The following is a 13,210-nucleotide window of genomic DNA, read 5'->3' on the forward strand; positions in this document are numbered from 1 at the left end:
AATGCCAAGATTTCCATTAAGACAACTCATGAAAATGATCTGGGAACTGTCATTAGTTAATAAGTGTTTAAAAATGCAATATTCTATCAATTTATCAACTGCACATGTTTTTACATTTTTAACCTCTGTGACATTAAGTTGAGTCTTATAATGGATGGCATGTCATACCCTAATTGGCAAGATTTTTCTTTCTCAGTGGTATATGTAAAATGATACATATAAAAAATTAAGGAAATGAAGCATTTTGCGTATTAGACTTTGCTTTAATTTTTGTTTTCATTTTTCCAGAGTAAGGAAAAATATAAAAGCAAGTAAAAATTATAGTTAGCATAACTTGAGATGTTCTATTTTTATTATCTTTAAAAAGATTGTGCTCTTTTTTTTTTTTGAGAGAGAGAGAAAGAGAGAGGGAACATGTTAGAGCATCCGCATGCAAGGTGGTGGGGGGACAGAGAGAGAATCTTATGCAGGCTCCAGGCCCAGAATTTATGGAGTTGATGCAGGGCTTGATCTCATGGCCCCAAGATCATGACCTGAGCAGAAATCAAGAGTTGGATGATTAACCAACTGGGCCACCCAGACGCCATTAGAGATTGTATATTTTATTTAGGTCTTCCCTTAAAAATCAGTAATATTCTCAGGAAAGAAACTTTGAAATGATGCTTAGAATTAGATCAAAATACACATATTGGGTAATCTGAAAAAATATTAAAATGTCATGGAAATATTTGCACATATCATGATATTGAAATGCCATTAACTGGAATGAGGAACATAAGATACCATGATTGTCACTTCTACTCCTAAATGATCAAGCTCAGTTTAAGACCAAGTGTTATTTCCCCCTGAAAATGAGATAAGAAAGGCTAGATCTTTGATCTCCATGGAGTAGCAATGGGTAAAGAGATGTTTTTGAAATTTGTCATTTATAGACCACCATAAGTCTACATAAGGAAAAGTTTCTATTCCAGTTATGTTTTGATTTTCCCTAAAAAAGAAGACCACATAAAATATAGGGAATTTAGGACACAGGTAAAAAACAAAATATGATCATCCTTAGATTGATAAGAGAGAGAACAGTTCTATTAAGATTTTAAAGATAAGCTGTACAGATATTATAAGATATTAACTTGGAAACCTTGACTGAGGCAGTAAGATATAATAGGTAAGACATTCTTATAGACCAAGATGCAAATTTTCAAACAACATTTCTGAAAATCAATTTCCTCACTCTTACAATCTTTCATTTGCATGGAGAATAAGAAAATCACTCCTCATTGTATCTGCAATCAGATGTTCCCAGCCTAGAGAATACAAAGCTAATGTATTTCTTCTTCCATTTGACTTGCCTCTTGTCACTCTACTCAAGATTGAAGAGATTAGACACTGTGCTTTACAGAATGGAGAGGAGAGGAGGAAAAAATAACAAAGGAAAGAAAGAGAGAAAGAAAGAGAGAGAGAGGGGAGGGAGGGAGGGAGGGAGGGAGGGAGGGAGGGAGAAAGAAAGGAAGGAAGGAAGGAAGGAAGGAAGGAAGGAAGGAAGGAAGGAAGGAAGGGAAGAAGAATGCAGTAGAAATGACTCATCTGCCTTCCATTACTCAAAGTTCTCCCCTGCAGTAGACCCCATTAGGGGAAGAAAAGTCATTGTAATGTTTAAGGAAGTTGGATATTGGGAGTTTAATTATTAACTGGTAACTACCATTCAAATTACTAAATTAAGATTGTTTTGCAACTTGTAATGATATTAGAATCTTCCTACTTTCATCATATATTTTCCATAAATTTTAAAGTTACCATCACTATTAGGGCTTTCCCTATTCTTGATTTTTTGAAATATCACTTATACACTTAGAAAACGAAATTGTAGTATACATATTTGAAATACATGTTAGGTTATTCAGTACATCATTTTCATGATGTTTTTAACAAATGTGTACTTTGATTTATATATTCTGAGATACACGCAAGATAAAATTGGTGTCACTCTGCTTTCTCCCTAGGATTAAAAAGATTTTCCAATTCTAAATTCTCTTCAACTACCAGGACAGCCCTGTTTTTAAAATATAGTCCTGTATGTAGACCTGGATAACACATGGGCATGTTTTCCTCAAATTATTAGTATAAATTTTGTATTCCCCAATCTTTAGCATCCTACGTGTGTGGAGAGGACCACTTGCGGTTTCTTGTCCTGTATGGTCATTTATTTAAGGACTGCACATATTCTGTAAAGAAGCTACCATAATTCCATGCTTTCTAGGCACTAGAAACTATTTTAAGTACTTAAAAATATTATTTATTTAATCATCTCAACATCTGTAAGTGGAAAGTATTGTAATTATACCCATTTTAAAGCTGAGGAGACCAATGCCCAGAGAGTTAGGGAACTGTCCAAGGTCACACGGTTACAAAACAGCAATCCTGGAATTTGGCCCCAGGCACTCTTGGCTGTGGTGGCCACCACAGGGCCTACTGTCCTGCACTGCCAAGGAGAACTTTCCAAAAACAAGCAGGGAGTGTGCTTTGATCATTTATAAAGCTCAGCAGCCAGTGAGTGGAACATGAGTGGGAGGGTTTGTTGCCAACAAAAAAGAGAGCTGATAGTGGGCAGGTCTCCAGACTGGACAAAATGAAGAGCTGAGCCAAGACAGGGGCAATGCAATTGAGACAGAGTGATGGAGATGGAAGAGAATGAAACAACAGAATTTAGAGAGAGGTGAGGAGGAGGAATAGGTCTACCTGTGGTTTTCTGACTTTGAAAAAAACCAAATCCCTTTGTCTCCTGTTTACTTCAAATTGGTTCCTTCCACTCTGTGGAGAGAATATTTTGGGAAATCTGTAATTTCCCTGATATATGTCGGTGTATCAGTTTGGAAAGGTTGGTAAATATAGCCCCAAATCTGAAATTTAGAAAGGAAGAAATAAGACAGATTGTATGTGTTATAAGGCCGGTACCAAAACAGGTACTTTGCTCCCAAGGGCACACATTTCTAAGCTGAGATCTATGAACTTGATCTCTGGATGGGCTCTAAAGGGTCTGAGCCACTTAAAATTGCAGGCAAAATTGTGCGTACCTTTGCGTCTCCGCGCTTCTCTGGGGAGGGTGTCCAAGCCTGTGTTAGAGTCTCAGGGGCTTTGTGACACAAAACGCTCATAAACCACAGTCCGAGACCCTTAAGGTAAGTGCCATACTTTTTTATAACATAGTGCGGTGCTCAGGATTAGTCTGCAGACAGACCATCTCAGTTTAAAGCCTGCCTCTGCCACCTGCTTTTTTATGACTGTGAGCAAGTTTTTTTTTATTCTCTCCCTGCCTCAGTTTCCTCATCTGAAAAACGAGGAGTCTATTCTAGTAGTTTTGAGAGTTTAGTCAATACAGGTAACGTTAAAAGGGCAGTGCTGGCACCAAAATAAACTCTGATATGCTCTAACTCTTCCTTTGACCAGCAACATTTATTTTTCTTCACATAGAACTGTATCTTGCAGTCATTCCTGCCACATGGAGAGATTACATTAATATTATATTATGTAAAATCATTAGCTCAGTAACTATTGTATGAAACTAAAATGCACCCCTCAGATAGGGAGGGGCAACACTCTTCATCAAGCCCTGTACACGGGTATAATACACAAGAATCATAAAGAATGAATATTTTATGGATTCCAACCTAGAAATATTCACATTCTATAGATCTGTGTTCAGGCCAAGGTTCTGCATTTGTAATAAGGGGCCTCAGATATGAATGATTTAGGTAATCCAGAGAGTAGCCTGAAGAGCATTATTTTAATTGTTCTACTTTCATCCTTTTATACCTGCAGTCCTCCTAGTTATATTAGACAGGAGTGATGGGATCTCTAAAATCTACAGATCATACATAAATTGCCCATGAACAAACAGGGGTGGAATGGATAAACAAATGTCCTTTTTTTCCCAGGAAAGCTGGTTACTTCGCTCCCTTAGAAAAAAATTGACTATCGCTTTTCTACTCCCAAACTAGCTCTTGTTATTTAAAATACATCTTATTAAAATTACTTCTGTTATAATTTGGAGATCCTTAAATTTCCATCTGGCTATAGCTTCATTCCCTGTCATAGCAGTGCCTTTGCCACAAGCGTCCAAGGCATGATTATGCCAATCAGTCATGTATTAGAACATTTTCTGTTTTCCCAAGAGCATGTCTAAGAAGCGAAAATTAAAAAAAAAAAAAAAACACTCACACACCCCTCACAGTTTATAATCTGATTTTGCATGAGAAGTCTGCAAAACCACAATGATACGAAAATCTGTGAGCATCTTGCACCAAGACATTGATGGTATTCTGGTTTTTCGATATCATGTGGATTCTTTAAAAATTAATTTCTCATCTTCCGAGTAGCTAAATATTTTGAAACTATGTAATTTTTCCATCACAGAAAAAAGAATTTAGAAACATATTTCTTGGCATATCATTCCAATGGGAATTTCATGCAAAAGTAATATTTTAACAGCAGGCTGGAAGGAAGACTCATTGCCTTGTCAAGTGCCAGTTACAAAATTAGACACAGCCTTAAAGGGAATAAATGGGGGATTAAAATGTTTTTGAAGCTGCTCATTTGTCTAAACTTTATTAAAATTTCCATGAAAGGGTAATGATATTGATCGACATATTGTCATATATACAGAACAAAAACAAAGTGAACGGAAGAATGATAAATTATTTCGCCTTAAAAATTCACGTTACTGATGGCCAGTGCTATCTGAACTGTATTTAGATGAATTAAGCAGATGCTACCCTTCTATTTCTAACAAAAGGAATGAAATTCAAATCAAAACATAGGAAGGCAAATCTCAGAAAAGTATGTGAAGGTTTAAAGCGGCCACAAGTCTACGAGTTGAGATGTCCTTAGCAAACAATTATTCCATCTAATACATCATTGATATCATTACCATATTTATCACCAGTATGCAATGTTTATAAATTGTGTTGACCTCAGTGACTAATTTAGGTTACAAATCATGAATCACTGTATCATTTTTCGCTTCCGTTTCTTTTAATGTCTGGGTCCTTTCTGGTTTCAGAGTGATACATTCTGGGTTCTGTAGTCCTTTGGGCTAATATCTTTTATACAGGGTGGGGGGGGGGGCTGAGCCATCTATCCCTTTGATGGAATCTGCTTTGTAAATAGACTGATGTACACTTTTTGTACACAAATATGTTTGTATACAAATCATGTTTCCTACTTTGAATTTTTTTTTCCTGTGTGTGAATATATCATCATACTCCAGAGTAAACGACTGGATACACCAGGTCTACTGGAGTAGACCGTATCTGGGGATCTCACGGACAGAAGAGTGATGGGTGCCCAGGTGCCTGCTTCTTTCGGGCCCCCCCAAAGAGTTGTCGGTGGGGTTTTAAGCCACACAGTGTTCTGTTTTGTTTCTTAAACTTAGAGGAAACTTCTTTTTAAAATGACAACAAAGGGGATCCCCGGGTGGCTCAGCGGTTTAGCACCTGCCTTCAGCCCTGGGCCTGACCCCAGAGACCCGGGATCGAGTCCCACGTCGGGCTCCCTGCATGGAGCCTGCTTCTCCCTCTGCTGTGTCTCTGCCTCTCTTCCTCTCTCTCTGTGTCTCTCATGAATAAATGAAGAACATCTTAAAAACAAATAAAATGAGAACAAAGAACATAAACCGTTGTGGCCGCGATAAAGGGACAGCAGGGAGGACGGGGACGGCCAGGGACTTCCACGGCAGGTCTTCTACCTCCTGGAAACGAGCTCGTCCCAGACTCTGGTCACTTCGTGGTCTTCTTGGGTCCGCTCAGCGGTCTTCCCCGGAGAGTGGGTGAGATCTGCTGCTTCCCCGCGCCCCGGGCCCCCCAGGACCTGAGGGCTTCCATCACCTCCTTCCGTCCCTCACAGGGCTTGAAGGGGTTGGAGAAAGATCTTTTCCCATGCTGTTTGTCTCATAAAGCCCTATTTTTTTCTCTTCCAGAACCTTCCAGAGTTCGGCTTTGGCGAGTCCCCCGACCCCGTGTCCGAGCACCTGCAGCGAAGGAGGGTGCACGGGGCGGGAGGGCTCCGGGGCTGCGGGCGGCGGGGCGGGCTCGGACACCGGGTGGGCTGGGGTGGGGTGTGGAACTCGCCAAAGCCGAACTGTGAAAGGTTCTGGAAGAAAAAAAAAAAAAAGGGGGGGGAAAGGACCTTATGCACACAAACAGCATGGGAAAAAAATCTTTCTCCAACCCCTTCAAGCCCTGCGAGGGACGGAAGGGGGTGATGGAAGCCGTTTGGTCCTGGGGGCCCCGGGCGAGCCCGAGGAAGGCGCAGATGCTCCTGGGAGCCCTCCGGCCACGTGCACCCTCGTCCCCTGCAGGTGCTCCCCTGCAGCTCCTCACACCTGCCCTTCCGCAGTCACTGTCCCTGCGTGTGGCTGCGCGGGGGCACCCAGGTCCTCCGCCCCGCTCCCCTCCCCCCACCCCCCGCAGCAGGTGCACCCGGGAGGGGGCGCAGGGGGGCCCGAGGGCAGCTGCCAACCAGGGTTCAGACGCGGAGGCGGCGCAGGTGCAGGTGCAGGTGCAGGGACCTCGGGGCTCGGCCGCTTCCTGTGGCCCCGCGCACCCCCCCCCCCCGCCGCAGTGCGCAGGTGCGAAGGCGCCCGCGGAGGTCCACGGGCTGGGGGGGGGGCTCCAGGCAGCGCCCTCGCCGCCAACCCGCAGGTGCCGGAGCGCAGCCGGGTCAGGCCCCAGGCGGGCCCTGCACCCCCCAGGAGGGCCCGGCTCAGCGGGCGGGGCTCCCCGAGAGGCCGCGGTTGCCTGCCGGGCTCCCGAGGGTCTTCCCCGCGGCGCATCCCCTCCCGCGGCAGGTAAGGCTCCGCGCCCCCCGCCCCCGTCTGCTCCAGAGGCCCCTCGCGCCCGCAGGACGCCGGCCGTTGGGTCGTTGGGCTGGTCCCGGGCGGGGCGGGGCGGGCTGTCGGGCCCCCGGCGCCCCGGGCCGCCGCCTGGGTCTCCCCGCGCAGGGCGGCCCGCTGAGGGCTGCGTCCCCAGAGAAGCCACAGGCCAGCCCCGGGGCAGGCCCGAGAGCGCCGGCGGGTGCTCCCAGGAGGAGCCTGGCGGGGCCTGGCGGGCTGCGGGGGGGCCGGGGGGGGCTTCTCCGCCTCCCCCGGGGCAGCACCAGGAAGCCGAGCAGGGACCTGGGGGAGCCTGGGCCGCTCTTCTGTCCTGGAGCCCGCAGCCCGGAGGCTCTGCCAGCCTCCCCCTGTTGGGGCCGGGGCACCCTGACACCTGCCAGCACCTGCCGAGGCGGGGCCCATGGCTGCAGCAGGGCCACCCCCGCCTGACATGACCAGGCCTGGGGGGCGAGTCCAGCAGCTACATCCCTGCACATCCCTAGGAGGGGAGGGAACGGCCTCCCGCCTGACATGACCAATGCTTGGCCATTGTTATTAACCTTGGCCTTAGTCGTTTTTCAGGGCGCTTAGTGGAAGGCTTTTTTTTTTTTATTTTGAGAGACCAACTTACAGCAGGAATCAGTCTTTGATTAATTTGTTCCTTTCTCTGTTTAAAAAAGTATTTTTTTCCATTAATATGTGAGCAGTAGTTTTAGTATATTACACCTCTTAATTTGTAATGCCTTTAAAATTATGATTTGCTTATCATTTAATGTGCATCATTATAAAATTAGATCATAATTTAATCTATGTATTTGTCCTGTATATGAAAGAACAGAAATCTTAGGAGATATTATAAATATGACTGACAATATGGTCTAATTTTAAAAATTATGGTGTCAACACACTTTTACAACTTTCAATATGGAAAAGTATTCACAGAGTTTCTCCCTTGTTTTGTTTCAATAGAGATAATATATTTACACAGTAAAAGAGAAAAATTAAATTGTGCAAAAATAAAGTATATAGGCTCTAACAGGCTCCCTCCATAATCCCCAAATGATAGCCTGTTCTCTAGAAGTCACCAGATATTTTAAGGTTTTAAAATGTTTTTAAAGAAAGACCTTAAAATATCTGGTTTTGTTTGATTTGATTATTAGTACCATCGTTCTAATGAATTCAATTAAAACATAATATACCAATTTGAGTTTACACATCCTGTTGTCCGTTCTTACAGGCAATAAACGTGGGGGTCCAGCTTCTGGAGGCAGTTAGGTCTTGAAAAAAAATACCTGAACACTCTGTACCTACAGTCTCTAATTTTTAAGCAGAATAATGTTAACTTATATCTTAAAAAATCTGTTGTTAGGATTCATTAAAATGCATTCAGCGTTCAAACTGGAGAGATTTACAAGTCAGTATCATGGCTATGTACATATTATTAACGACATAATTAAGGTTAGCGATGGTCTCAAGTAAGAAAACATGTATCTTTTTCTTTAAACCACGTGAAGGAGCATGTTCAAGCTCTCAGATTCAATTCATTCTCTTTCTTACACTTTATCAACTGCTTAAAACAATTATCATATGTTAGATTGCTTTGTAATCATACCATAACTACTGGTACAGTATTGTGATTTTCTTGGAGTTAATATCTTGTGGATATAGAAAAGTCATATGAAAATATTGCAATTTCTATAACCTAATTTTTTGATTGGGAACTACATTATCTTGATCAAAGAGCCATCTTTATCTTCTTACTTCTCAAGTATATACATGTAATTAGATTAATTGTGCTAAAAAGACAGTCTTCATGGGGCCTCCTTTGTCTTCCTTTCATTTGAATCTTGTTTTAATTTTCCTAGAATACTTTCTTAGGTTAGTTTGGATACTGGAGTTGGCTGAGTCAGAAATGACTCCAAATAATTGTTACTTTAAAAAAAAAGGTAGTTTGTTTCTCCAATAAATATAAGGTAAAGAAACTCCATAACTGTCTTCTGTTTCATTGCTCCATTATCTCAACACATGGCTTCATTCTCATAGTCCAATATGTCTACTCCAGTTTCCTCTATGATATTGTGATTTATGCATGAGGAGTGAAGCGATGAGGAAGGCTGGGATGTAGAGGGAGGATTTCTTTCTGTTAGGGAAAGAACCCTGACAACTCTTATGTTTATAGTGCAATGGTCTGAACTTAGGCCTAGAGCCATACTTAGCCGCAAGAGAGATTGGAAAAGTTTGCTTTAGCTGGATGACCATTGCTCAACAAAATACTCTTACATTGCGAGAGGAGGTTATTAGAGGGCAGCTTGCTGTCTCTGCCACAGTTCTTGCTCTTGAAAAGATAAGAATACTTGCATATCTTTCTTTTCACACGCAAAATTCACAAAGTTCTTTCCATTATGTCACCCATCCCAGGATTCCTAGCTAATGTGTGGTCTTCTCTTTCAGGGTCAATTATAGTACCAAGTGGTCTGACCATATATAAACTGAACTTAAAAACAAACAAACAAACTAAAAAACAAAGGCAGCTTATCTGTACACACTCCCCTCCCCATGCCAAATATGCAGTGGTTTGGTTAACATAGGCAATCGCAATACAACATACAATTTGAAAAAGGGTAAACAGAAATAAAACACTGAACAACTGCTCAAGAGCTATTATCCTATTTCGCTTGGTCAGAATTATGAAGCCTTTAGGCAAAGGCAGAGAGGTAAATCCCCTGGTAAATCCATATGTCAGCCCTGTACTGCTTTCTAGGACAAATCCCTATGTCCTTCACAGTTGAAATTTGTTGTGCTAAGTGGTCCTTCCTTTTCTGTTGTCTTCTGTACCCTTTATGAGATCTACAGAGCATTTGCAGCTAAAGTTTTCCTGATGCAGTTTTGGGATAGAACACTCACAGGCTTCTGCAGACATGTAGTCTCTGCAACAAAACATTTTTAGGAGCACCTGGGTGGCCCAGTTGTTTAAGCATCTGCCTTTGGCTGAGGTCATGATCTCCTGGTTCTGGGATGGAGCCCTGAGAGTCAGGCTCCCTGCCCGGTGGGGAGCCTGCTTCTCCCTCTCCCTCTGCTCCCTGGCTCTTGCTCTTTCTCTCTCTCAATCTCTATCTCAAATAAATAAAATCTTTTTACAACCTGACAATACATTTTTTAGCCAAAAAAAAAAAAAAAAGAAGAAGAAAAAGGAGGTTTCTAGTGTTTTTACTTTTCATCAATTTCCTCTGCAAATGAACCCAGATGGAGAGCCTATCTGGACATAGAGATTAAACCTGAACACTCTCATCTGTGTATTGGTGTTTGTGGTTTGTCCTTCAGGATCTCTCAGATGATAGGAAACTGCAACCTGGCCAGTTGTTTAACATTTAACAGTTATCACTGAGATCTTATTGTACCAAGTTGTATTGTCAGTACAAGTTTGATGGTTGTCCAATTTTTTTGTGTATTTTTCAAAACGTAGATCTTTTAGAATTATGCATTTTTCATCAGAACTTTGAAAACTCAAAAAAAAAAACTTTGAAAACTCATGTCTATGTGTTTATGTCTGGGAACTCAATGTGCCTTTCAATTAAAAGATTTATCAGACAGTTGTCTAATTAGTTCCCATAGATAATTGCATCAGTCTTCCTGGCCTTTGTCAATGTATCTATAATCCTATAACCAATGTTAGTAAAAATGTTACTTTTTTTTACATATTTTCTAACTTTGTTGGGATTTATAGTTTTGCTGTGATTTTAAGAGGAAAATTAAATTTAAAATGTGTTCCCAATCCACTTCCATTTAAAACAACAAAAAACATACAGAGATGTGAATAAAGACTAGAGCTTTACAAATGAGAATATTTACCAGGACTATTTCCAACTCCCAAACTATTTGGGAAGACAAAAGTATTTTAATAATACAGTTTTCTTTTTATCTATAATAAGTAAAAGTGTAAGTTATAAATTCATTTATTTTTACTTTTAATTTTTTGTTGTCATTGACGTATTTAATATGATATTATTCACCATACTGCATATTACAAAGTTAGTGTTACATTCTGAGAATTTTGAACAATAGAACTAAGTTAAAACGATCGACTAAATATATCACAATCTCTCCCATGACTGTGACAGCATGAAAAGCAAGATGTATTTTATATGTAAATAAATGTGGTTTGGAGCTACGTTTTTCATTCTCAAGTGATAGTAGAACTTTCTGATTGATGGCTTTATGTTAATAAATAGCTGCACTTTGAGAGACTGGGCTGTTGGAAACCACAAAGCAACTGAACAGTGGAGCAGTGGAGAGGAGCATTTGTGTGCATTGTGAATGAAGTTACATATTTATACTTAAAATGCTATTTGTCATACATTTTAAATCTTTTGACCTCATATGAAACTTTATTGATCAATCTTTAGAACTATTTTTTGTTTATCTCTGTATAAATTCACACATATTCATCAATCTGTCTACCTGGGCATGATTTAATTAAATGAGGATTTCACCTGACTTCTTAGCTGATTTTGATAATATACCCACATTTTTTTTCTTCAAAGCCCCTAAAGAACAATGTACAGTAAATAAATGTATAAAAACTCAAATATTTATTCTTTTTCATTACTAGGCTTTTGACATAAGCCTAGTAATGTGCTTCACAATAGGCCTGGACAAGTATGATGAGAGAGGTAGATTATTCCAATGCTAAAACTTCTTCCTTGTCTCTATTACTCCTTTAAACTTTGAATCTACTTGTATCCTTTCCAGTTCATAAATTATTCTTTGAAGGATATGTTGTAAAAATATCCCTAATATTGGCTCCCCCTGCCCTTGAAACCATATTTTGGTGACTCGGAGAGCTAAATCTGAGTGAATTTAAAAGAAATAAGATATTTTGTGGGGAACTTGGGTGGCTCAATCAGTTAGGCATCCAACTCTTGATTTCAGCTCAGGTCTTGATCTCAGGGTTGTGAGTTCAAGCCCTATTTTTGACTCCCAGTGTGGAGCCTACTTAAAGATGATATTTTTAAAGGGGAGAAAATAACTTGTGTGGGACCTGAGAGAAATGGCATCAAGCTAGTTTGTATTATCCATTTCATTTTGTTTTGTTTCTTAGTATGTAGAAAGGAACTGTGTGTGTGTGTGTAATATTCCTGAGAATAAAATTGCACAAAATATAGAGTAAGGAAGGAAGAATAAAAAATTGCTAGAGCATAAAACTTAAATGGACAGAGGAGATTCTGTCTAGAAAATAAACAGATTCAGTTAGTATAGTACTTTGACAATTGATTCAAGTAACAGTTGGAAAGAGAGTACATAAGGTGCAGATCCTGAGAGTGGGTATGTGTGGTAGTGGGATTCTGTAGAACATTTTTTTAATGTTGAAATTAAACCAGCAAAGGGTAAATCAGGACATCTCCTGAAATTAGGGAAAAGGGAGGAAAGAGAGCTAGAATTTTTGAGGAGAGCAAAGACAGTAAAGGAGCCATCTAGGAGAGTGGGAGATGAAGGACCTGGAGTTGTGTGATTGTTGGACAGCCTAAAAGTTCCTAAGGTTTGTGCCATCACATAAGTAAGGCTGATTAGTTGCAAGAATGCAGAAATAAATGTAGACAATTGGGTTAACTCAGAAGTGGTGCTTTTTCCAAGTGAGTTTAAATTAAAAAAAAAGAGGGGAGAGACAAGGAATTGGTAAAAGAAACATTATATTGATTGACCATGGTATTTAAGATGGCTAAAGACAAGAGGACACCCAATAGGTAAGAGGCAGTGGAAATGCAGTAACATTTGTAGCCCCTATGGTGTAGAGAGATTCTTGGAGCCTAGATCCTTTTTTTTTAAGATTTTATTTATTTATTCGTGAGATACACACAGAGAAAGGCAGAGACATAGGCAGAGGGAGAAGCGGACTCCTTTCAGGGATCCGGATGTGGGACTTGATCCCGGACCCTGGGATCATGCCCTGAGCCAAAGGCAGATGCTCAACTGCTGAGCCACCCAGATGTCCCTGGAGCCTAGATCTTGAAAGAAGTGACCTCAAATGCTAGTTGGCAAGGATCAGAGAAGGAAATGCCTGAAATTGAGATGAAAGATATGCAGAAATCTGTAAGGACAAGATCTGTGGTGAGTTGCTTTTGTAGGGTGAAGAATAGGAACATCAAGGGAGAGGACTCAAGGTGTCAGAAGTGAAGGTGTTGGAAGGATCATCTATACACATACTGAAATCCCAAAAAGACAGGTAACCAGTAAACAGGATGACAGTGAATTGGGAACTGAAGTCATCCAAAAATAAGGATTAATAATGTAGGTATTGGGAAACTGCATCAATAATTTTCATAATTGGAAATATAAAGTAATAACAAG

Source organism: Canis aureus, chromosome 15, assembly GCF_053574225.1.
Source record: "Canis aureus isolate CA01 chromosome 15, VMU_Caureus_v.1.0, whole genome shotgun sequence".
Taxonomy (NCBI): domain Eukaryota; kingdom Metazoa; phylum Chordata; class Mammalia; order Carnivora; family Canidae; genus Canis; species Canis aureus.